Genomic DNA, 9,374 nt, shown 5'->3' on the forward strand with positions numbered 1-9,374 from the left:
AAGCTGGTCGATGAGGTGGCACTTCTCTTGGATCTGTGCAGCCAGTGTTTTTGCCAGTTGCTTTTCACGTCTTCTATTAACTTGACTTGTAACAGACTGAATAAGTCGGAAAGTAAATAAAATACTGAGCAATAAGGTGAGGACAGGCGGACTCAACGCTGTCTCCCAGGGGAGGCTCTGGAACATGAGCTGGGAACACAGGCCTTTGGGCAGCAGCACCACCAGGACCGCATTCAGCGACCTAAGGATCAGCCCGAAGCCAAGCTCCACAGAGGACAGCAGCCCCTCCATGGCACTGACCCACCCAGGGCTCTGCCCAGTTGCCGTGGCTCCGCCAGCCACAACAAGCCCCCGGGGACACCCCAACATTCCGCCTGGAACCCAACCAGCACCTGACATCCTGGATTGGTCATTATCTGGTCAGTGTCGGTGGGGAGGAGGGGGCTTGTCAGAGGAGAAGGTTGTGACTAAAATGTCATTTTCTCCATCATTGTCTAATGGTCAATCTTTTCTTACCTCTTTCTTTTTGTGTTTATATCCATATACAATAAAAATATAGTGAAAAGTGTCACAGTAAAGTATATGATTTCACAAATCTTTCAAATTCCTAGCCCTCGACAGTACTGGAGAAGTCAGTGTATGAACCATATGTCTGAGTCACATCCGTTAACACAGAATATATGCCCTCTGTCACATTTCAGTTGAAATACACACACTCTCACGACATGCATCCATCAGTTTGATGGTGGCTGAACTTGATAACAGTGAAAAAAATCACAAGGTTTACTTTGATGTCTGTCTCTTTTGCTCTAAGTAATGTCATTAGAGCTACATGTTTTTATTTGAATATGCCATTCATTCTGTTTGTAAGGCTGAATAATTTGACCTTGCAAGATTATATCACAAAATATTAATCCATTCTCTTAATTATGGACGTTTGGGCTAGTTCAAATGTGGGTTATTATGAGTGCATATTTTTGTATACATATGCATGCATCTTTTCTCTAAGTATCTGTTTTCATTTACCCTGTGAGGCGAATACCTGGGAGCAGCTCTACTGGGTAGATACGTGCTAAATACACCTTCATTTTGAAAGAGATTTCTTGAGCTATGATTTACACGCCATAAATTCACTCATTTAAATACAACGTTCTCTGTGTGTGTGTGTGTGTGTGTGTGTGTAAATGTGCAGAGCTGTGTCTCCCTCACAATCCCATTTTAGAACAATTCTATCAAAGGAAAAAAGATTTCTCAATCCACACTTTCCTTTATTGGCTTCGTTGGACACAGTCTCTCGTTCTCTTTGAAATTCTTCCATGATCTTGATTCCAGTTCAATACATTCTACCATTTTTATAATTGTTTCTGTTGCTGGTTTCTGCTTTTCTATGAACTCATTGGTCTTTCCTTCTGTGCCTCCGCTGATGGTTTCTACTTTTCTTCCAAACCCTTTAGCATTAGTTTGAGTCAGGAATTAGTTTTTTATTTTTTTTCCCACAGTTTACATTAGGATTTACTCCTGATGTTGTACATTCTGTGGGTTTTGATAAATGCATAATGACATGAAGCCACCACTGTCGTATCATACAGAATAATTTCATCTGTATGTTCTCCATCTATTCATTCCTCCCTCCCTCCCCCCAAACCTGGAAACCAGGATCTTTTCATTGTTTCTGTAGCTGTGCCTTTTCCAGAATGTCATTTGGCGGGAATCATACAGTTTGTAGCCTTTTCAGACTGGCTTCTTTCATTTAGTAATATGTCTTTTACGTTTCTTCTATGTCTTTCATGGCTTGATAGATTTTTTTTTCACTGCACATATACCTTTTAATTTACATGTATGTACTGTTCATTGTTTCTAAGAATGTTTAGAGATTTAGCTTTTTAAATTTACATAGTTATCAAAGGAATAAAGCCAACCACAAAATAAGAATTAACTCAAAAATATACATACACTCTGCTATTAACAGCAACATTATTTATAATTGCCAAGATATGGAAGCATTCTAAGTGCACATCAATAGTTGAATAGATAATGGAGATGAAGTGTGTATATATATAGGAATACAACTCAACCATAAAAAAGGCTATTTTGCCATTTGTGGCCCGTCATTCTTTTTTTTTTTTTTTTTCACTTCAAAAACCAGACTTTTATAACTGGCAGAGACATTTCCATTACATCAAAAACAACAAATTACCTAGAAATAAACCTAACCAAGGAGGTTACCTATACTCTGAAAACCGAAATAACACACAAAAAAATGGAAAGATTTCTTGTACTCTTGGATTGGAAGAATCAACACTATCAAAATGGCCACACTACCCAAAGCAACCCACAGATCCAACACAACCCCCATCAAAATACCAGAGACATGGTTCACAGAACTAGAATAAACAATTCCAAAATTTATAAGGAAACACATAAGACCCCAAACAGCCAAAGCAATATTTTGTAGGTCTCTGTTTCTTGGGGTTTTTTTCCTGTTTCTTCTTTTTTCTTATGGTTTGATGACTAGAGAAGGTATTTGAACATTTGTTGTAAAGCTGGTTTGGTGGTACTGAAATCTTTTAGCTTTTGTTTATCTGTGAAGATTTTGATATCTCCATCAAATCTGAACAAGAGCCTTGCTGGATAGAGTATTCTTGGTTGTAAGTTTCCCCTTGCATCACTTTAAATATATCGTGCACTCCCTTCTGGCCTGTACAGTTTCTGCTAAGAAATCAGCTGATGACCTTATGTGAGTTTCTGTGTATGTTATTTGTTGCTTTTCTCTCGCTAATTTTAATATTTTCTCCTTATCCTTAGTTGCTGTCAATTTGATGACCATGTGCCTTGGTGTGCTCCTCTCTGGGTTGATCCTGTGTGGAACTCTCTGCGCGTCCAGGACGTGAGTGACTGTTTCCTCACCCAAGTTGGGGAAGTTTTCAATGATCATCTCTCCAAAAATTTTCAGGTCCTTTCTCTCTCTCTTCTCTTCCAGGGACCCCCATAATGCAAATATTAGAGTGCTTCATGTTGTCGCCAGAGTTCTCTTAAACTATCTTCATTTTTTTTCATTCTTTTTTCCATTCTGATGTAGTGATTTCCACTAATCTGTCTTCTAGCTCACTGATCCGTTTTTCTGCCTCATTTAGTCTGTTCTTGGTTCCTTCTAGTGTGTTGTTCATTTCCGTGATTGTGTTCTTCAACTCTGTTTGGGTGTTCTTTATATTTTCCAACTCTTTGCTAAAAACTTCACTCTGTGAATCTATACTCCTCTTGAGTTCTCTGAACATCTTGGCCATCATTACTTTAAACTCCTCAGATAAATTACCTATCTCCTCCTCGCTTACTTCTTCTTCTTCTGGGATTTTATCCTGTGCCTTGGCCTGGGAGATACTCCTTTGCCACCTCGTATTGTCTGTCTTTCTGTGTGTTTGTGGATTCCTTCCACAGGCTTTGGGGTTGTTGTTTTCTTATTTCTGGTATCTGCCCTGGTGGATGAGGCTGGACTAGAGGCTTACGCAGGTTTCCTGGCGGGAGAGCCAGTGTCTGCCCACTGCTGGGTGAAGCTCGGTCCTGGACCTCTGGTGGGTGGGCTGTGTCTAGAGGCCTTTGTGGCTCAGGAGGTCTGCTGATGGGTGGGGCTGTGTTCCCAGCCTGTATGTCGTCTGGCCTGAGGCTTCCCTACAGGCTGTTGGGTGGGGCTTGGTCTTGGTGCTAATGATCCAATCAAGACTCCAGCCTCCGGAAAAGCTCATGTAGATGAACATTCCCGGAATGTCCGCCACCAGCTCTTATGTCCCCTGAGTGAGCCGCAGCCATCCCCCACGTCCCCAGAAGACCCTCCAAATCCAGCAGGCAGGTCTGGCCCAGGTTCCTGTGAAGTCACTGCCTCTGCCCTTGCACCCGGTGCACGTGAGTTTCCGTGTGCGCTTCCCAAGCGAATGGCGTCTCCGTTTCCCCCAGGCCCGTGAGGCTCCCAGAGCCAAGCCCCCCTGGCCTTCAAAACCGGATGTCCTGGGGTCCCCTTCTCTCCCCAGTGCCGGGACCCAAGCTGGGGGGCCCGACGTGGGGCTCAGAGCTCTCACTCCTTTGGGGGGCCTCTGCCGCATAACAAATCTTCAGCTGGTGGGTCGCCCACCCGAGGGGCATGGGGCCCAATTATATCATGAGCACGTCCTTCCTACCGTCCTGCTGCAGTTCCCTCTTTATGTTTCCAGTTGCAGAACGTCTTTTTTTGCTAGGTTCCAGGCTTTTCTCGATGGTTGTTCAGCAGTCAGTTGTGGATTCACTGCAGTCGCGAGGAGAGGCGAGCTCGTGGTCCTGCCACTCTGCCAGCCTGACCGGAAGTCAACTATGGCCATTCTTCACTTCTTTCTCTGCAGTGGGAACAGGCTGCCCTTATCCAGCTCAATCCCCACAGCCACCCTGAGATTAATCAGGGCTTTCTTTGTGACCTGGTGTATGATCCTTTTTGAAAAAATTTTCCGTATTTATCAGAAAAGGCTTATTAAACACCCTCTATAATCTAGTTCACACTAGGCATACAGCAGTTGTTCACAACTGTTCATTACTGAACTTGAACACCAACTAACTGTTAACTTACCTTTGATATTTACTCTAATTCTCTGTCAATATTTTTACTGTTCTATTTGCCAGTCTCCTAATTTACATCCAGCTTTCTCCCCATCCTCCTTCCTGAATAAAATGGACTTAGGGCAGATGTGTTAACATCTCCCGTTGCAGCTGGAGTTCTGACATTTTTCTGTGAATTTCCTACCTTCCGTGCGCTTGGCATCGTCATGCTGTCGCACAGCACGTAAATATGTGTGCTGTGACTTCAGTGTGGCTGTGTGGTTAGGTACGAGTACAGTAAACCTCCTTTGCCCCATTAAGTGCGTTTGCTCTGATGTATATTGAACTTCGTATCATGAGCCTTTCATTTTTGTGCTGCATTCATTTAATTATTTTTTGTCTATTTTAAACCTCCCCACAGCTTTTCATTTAGATGAGTCTTTCTGAAGCAATATTTATATAACTGAATTTTATTTTTAGACCCAGCTGGGGAATTTGTTTCAATTCCTGCCATCTTGTTTTACGATGTGGGGGTTTTCTCAGTCCTGGCCACTTCCCAGGTCCTAGGCTGTCTGCTTAGACTGACTGTACCTTCTCTCTTCATATGTTCTCCAGTCACGTGAAAAATGTAAGCCTTGTTTTAACCGGAGTGGCTTATTCAGTTATGATCATGTACTGAGTGGCAGGCCTTGTTCTGGGCAGTGAATGTGTGATAAACATATGAAGCCAAGAAGAATCTGTGCAGACCTTGTGAAAAGAACCCTTCTGTCTCCTTTGCTTGCTCATTTATTTTAGTTACAATCACTCTTTGTTCAACCGAGTATACAAGAACTTAGGCTTAACCACTTCGGGGGTCTTCATTTTCCTGCGAGGGCCCCTGGGCACGTGTGAAAACAGAATTTGTGTGCTTTACTTCCGTTTACCTGCTTTATGTCAGCTTAAATCTCGGGTCCAGCCAGAGACCCTAAGAGGACAGAGGTGGGACCCCTGGGGTAACAGCCTCTTCCACACACGCCACGCAGGGACCCCTGGGGCCAGCAGCCCTGCATGTCCCTCCTGCGTTACATGTGGAGGCAATTTAGATTACACTGAAGTGGAATGTGGCCATTGATAAATTTACTAAATTTGGAAGGTGACTTTAAAATAGTATTTGTTGACATGAACTGAAAACATCGTCTCCTTTGAGTCCATTGAGCTGTAACACTTAGGATGGCGCAGTAGAGACCGTGTGTGAGTGAGTGTGTGTACGTGTGCTGTGCGTGTGTGTACCCCAGATCTCCCGTAAGTCACAGGAGAGTCTTCAGGGCAGGCTGAAGAAGCCCCACGGAGGAGGAGGAAGGAGGGATCCCATGTGCAGCTCAGGTTTTCCGGGGAGCACCTGAGTGAACAGTGGTGCCCTTTACTGAGGCCGGAGCAGTCTGGGGGAGGCGGGGAGTAAGGACTCCTGGCTGTCTTTGGTTTACTTGGAAACTGCCTACCCTGACTCTACCCAGGTACACGGTGGGGTTTAGCATTCTTCCCAGCCCCCTGCTCACCTTCCACCCCCAGACCCCCCATCCTTTCTGGTCTTTATGTATGTACCCTAGACTTTAGGACAGAAACTTACATTACTGGATTATTATTTTTATTCTCCATGACTCATCTGTTGAGAATTGTATATATGTCTTCAGATTTCAATCCTACTTATAATTATTTCAATTTCACTTTGTTGAAACTCATTTCAGTATCTGTCACTGCCTTTCATATCATGTCACTGTGAATGTTCATGTTTGCCTTTTCATCTACTAGCAATAAATCTCAAAAGATATCTCAGCTAGGGCACGACGTGAAATAACCTTTTCAAGGACATGGGGGATATGAGTTTGCTGAGCATCTGTCTGTCTGAGAAGCCTTATCTCTCTACACACAATGTGGTGGCATTCTTGCTTTCTGTGGTGGATTATCTGCACAGAGGCCCCTGGCCATTTCTGTCATTCTCCTGTGAGCCTACCGCTCTTCCATCAAGAGGTTGGTCCATCTCCCCTCCCCTTGCAGCCAGACTCGCCCTTTGACATGCTCTGAGCCCTAGAACGTGGAGTGATGCTGTGTGGCTTTCCCTTAGGACATTAAAGGACTGGTGGGCCCCAATTCTGCCCTCCTGAGATCCAAAGCCATGTAACCTTGCAACAGGCTCCTGAGAGATGGGACACCACGAGGAGAGCGTTTGAGACAGGGCTGCAGCTGCTCCTGTGCCCCACCCACCCAGCCGAGGCTGCAGACGGGTAAGCTAAGCCATCCTGCACCATCCAGCCCTGAGCTCCTGGATGAATCAGTCATGTGGAGCAGAAGAACCACCAGCTGAGCCCAGCCAACTCGCACAATGACAGAAAATAAGTCAGCGTTGTGTTTTCATGTCACTAAGTATTAGGGTGACCTGATTCACAGCAACAAATAACTAACCTCATTTCTCCTTAAAACTCTGAAGACACCACTTCATCACTTTCTGGCATTGAATCCTAGTGAGACGTCTAGGTTCAGCTGATTTGTTTTTCCTCATTATCATGAGCACTGTTTTTTTCTCTTAGACTTTTCCTTCATCTTTCAAATTTAAGCAATTTTCCAGGATGCGCTGGAATGAGTACTATCTCATTGATTAGTATACAACACAGTGAAGTATTCTGATTTCTGTAATTACTTCTTTTGCAGGTTTTTAACAGTTTTCTTTAGTGATATCTCTGGTTATCACTTCTGTTCTAATTGTTCTGATTTCTTGGACTAGACATGAGTCAGCAAACTACAGCTTGTGCCCTGAATCTGACCCACCACCTGCTCTGTAATAAAGTTTTATTGGAACGTAGCCACGCCCATTTAGTTATATATTGTCTGCAGCTGCCTTTAAAACCTCAACAGCAAAGAAGCTGCAGCAAAGACCATGCGTATTACGCTTGTCATTTTATTCTGATGTTGTGACATCTTGGGGCCTTGCTGACGCTGCCCTTCCCAGGGTTAGCTAATTCCTAGAGAGCAAACGACCCACCCTCTGAGCATGCCCTTCATACGCCAACCCACCCATCAAAATGCACACCCTAGACTCTGTCAGGCTCTCTCACCTGGGCTCCTCCGCACCTGCCCTAACCTGGCACCCAAGGCCAGGTGCTGGGCAACCAGGGCTGGTCACTCTGCCCCAGAGCCTGCTGAAATGATTCAAACTAGCCAATCCTAAGCCTGCTCACCCTGCCTCACCCATTCCTTCCTGCAGAAGCCGCAGTGATGTTGCCTGCCTGAGTTTTGCTGTGGATCCCTGCACCTCCTGGCCGACCCTGCTGCTTCCTTGCAAGGCCCCTGGGGTGTGCTGGGTCCGCCTCCTCTTGGAAACTCAAGTGACAAACTGTCTTTTGATGGAAGTCCTCTCCTGATCTTTTGGCCCCACCAAGCCTCAATAATAATAATAAAACCTACATTTTAACACATCACCTTTCTCACAAGGCCTAAAATATTTCCCGTCTGGCCCTTTATAGAGAAGTTTGCTGAGCTCTGTTCTGGGCTACTGAGGGCTCTTAGATCCTACCACTCCTGTCCCAGTTACGTGTCTCCCCAACCCCACATTTGTGCTGCTGCTGCTCCAATCTGTCCCTGACGTTAGGCTGAAATGAGGTTTGTCAAAATCACCACTGCCCTGGATGACGCCAGTTCCGTGGTCGCTGCCCTCTCTTCATTTTGCTCCACACAATGGATCCCTCGCTCGCAATGAAACCCCATCTCCTCTGGGGTTTCATTTCCTCTGCCAGCAGCAGGCTCTCTGGATCTTCCCCTTCTCCTGGGTCACCAGCCCCCAGCGAGTTCCCCCCCAACCAGTCCTCCCCCCGCCTCACCCTGGTCTCTGTGCACCTTCGCCTGCTCTGGGTAATCAGTTCCAGCTGTAAACACTTCATCACATGTACCTTCACCATCACTTAAACACAATGGCCACAAATTGGTAACCCAGCCTGACCTCACAAGTTCTCCAAGTCTCTGTACTCGGGTCTCTTACACCTTCCACGCTCGGGAGAGGACACCGCTCCGTGTCTTCATCCCAAAATCAGAGCTCTGATGTGGCTCCCCAACTCTCCCCCAAAGCTCCCTATCTCTGCATTATCCTTAATTCCTTGTTTTTCCTTTCTCCCCCTTTTCTCTTCCAGCTTTATCGAGCTATAATTGACATGCAGCAGTGTGTAAGTTTAAAGTGTGCAACACACTGATCTGACTTACACACGTCATGAAATGATGATTACAGTCAGTTTGGTGAACATCCACCATCTTGTACAGATACAAAATTAAACGGTCAAAAATACATGTATTTTCCTTGTGATGAGAACCCTTAGGATCTTCTCTTGAAGACTTTCATACACGACACCGAGCGGTGTTCATTACATGCATCGAGGTGCACGTGACACCCTAGCGCGTATTTATGACCGGAAGCCGTCCCTCGGCTGCCGGCCCCCAGCTCCCCTGCCCCACCCGCCGCCTCGGTAACCCCGTGACCTCTATTTCTGCGCGATGTATAACTGACCTGCAACACCCTGCTGGCTCCTGGCCCGCGACATCGTGAGTCAGTATTTCTGCACGTTTCAGAACGACGCCCTCCGCAATCAGCCCGCTTCCCGTCCATCACCAGCCCAAGGCGTTGCTTTTCCTCTTCCTTCAGCTCCGACTCCGGACACATCAGCGATACCCGCCTGCTCTCCCCAGAGAACGTAACCCGCACCCCTCCCTCGCCGCCTCCACTGCCACCAGCCTCGGCCAAGCCAGCATCCCTTCCCAGCCCCAGCGGCCTTCTGCCGGGGGACTTGCCCGGCCCC

The 9,374-nt window shown here is 46.0% G+C and overlaps 1 long non-coding RNA gene across 2 annotated transcripts; it reads left to right on the forward strand.

Moving 5' to 3' along the window:
* Nucleotides 1-381: 381 nt before the first annotated feature.
* Nucleotides 382-6,814, forward strand: LOC140687233 (uncharacterized). Of its 2 annotated transcripts, none has more exons than XR_012061406.1 (3): nt 382-419; nt 2,806-2,887; nt 6,727-6,814. It is a non-coding gene; the product is annotated as an uncharacterized lncRNA (long non-coding RNA). The 2 variants fall into 2 exon arrangements; XR_012061407.1 differs by having other exon boundaries at nt 6,659-6,811.
* Nucleotides 6,815-9,374: the final 2,560 nt, after the last annotated feature.

Source organism: Vicugna pacos, chromosome 19 (genome assembly GCF_048564905.1).
Source record: "Vicugna pacos chromosome 19, VicPac4, whole genome shotgun sequence".
Taxonomy (NCBI): domain Eukaryota; kingdom Metazoa; phylum Chordata; class Mammalia; order Artiodactyla; family Camelidae; genus Vicugna; species Vicugna pacos.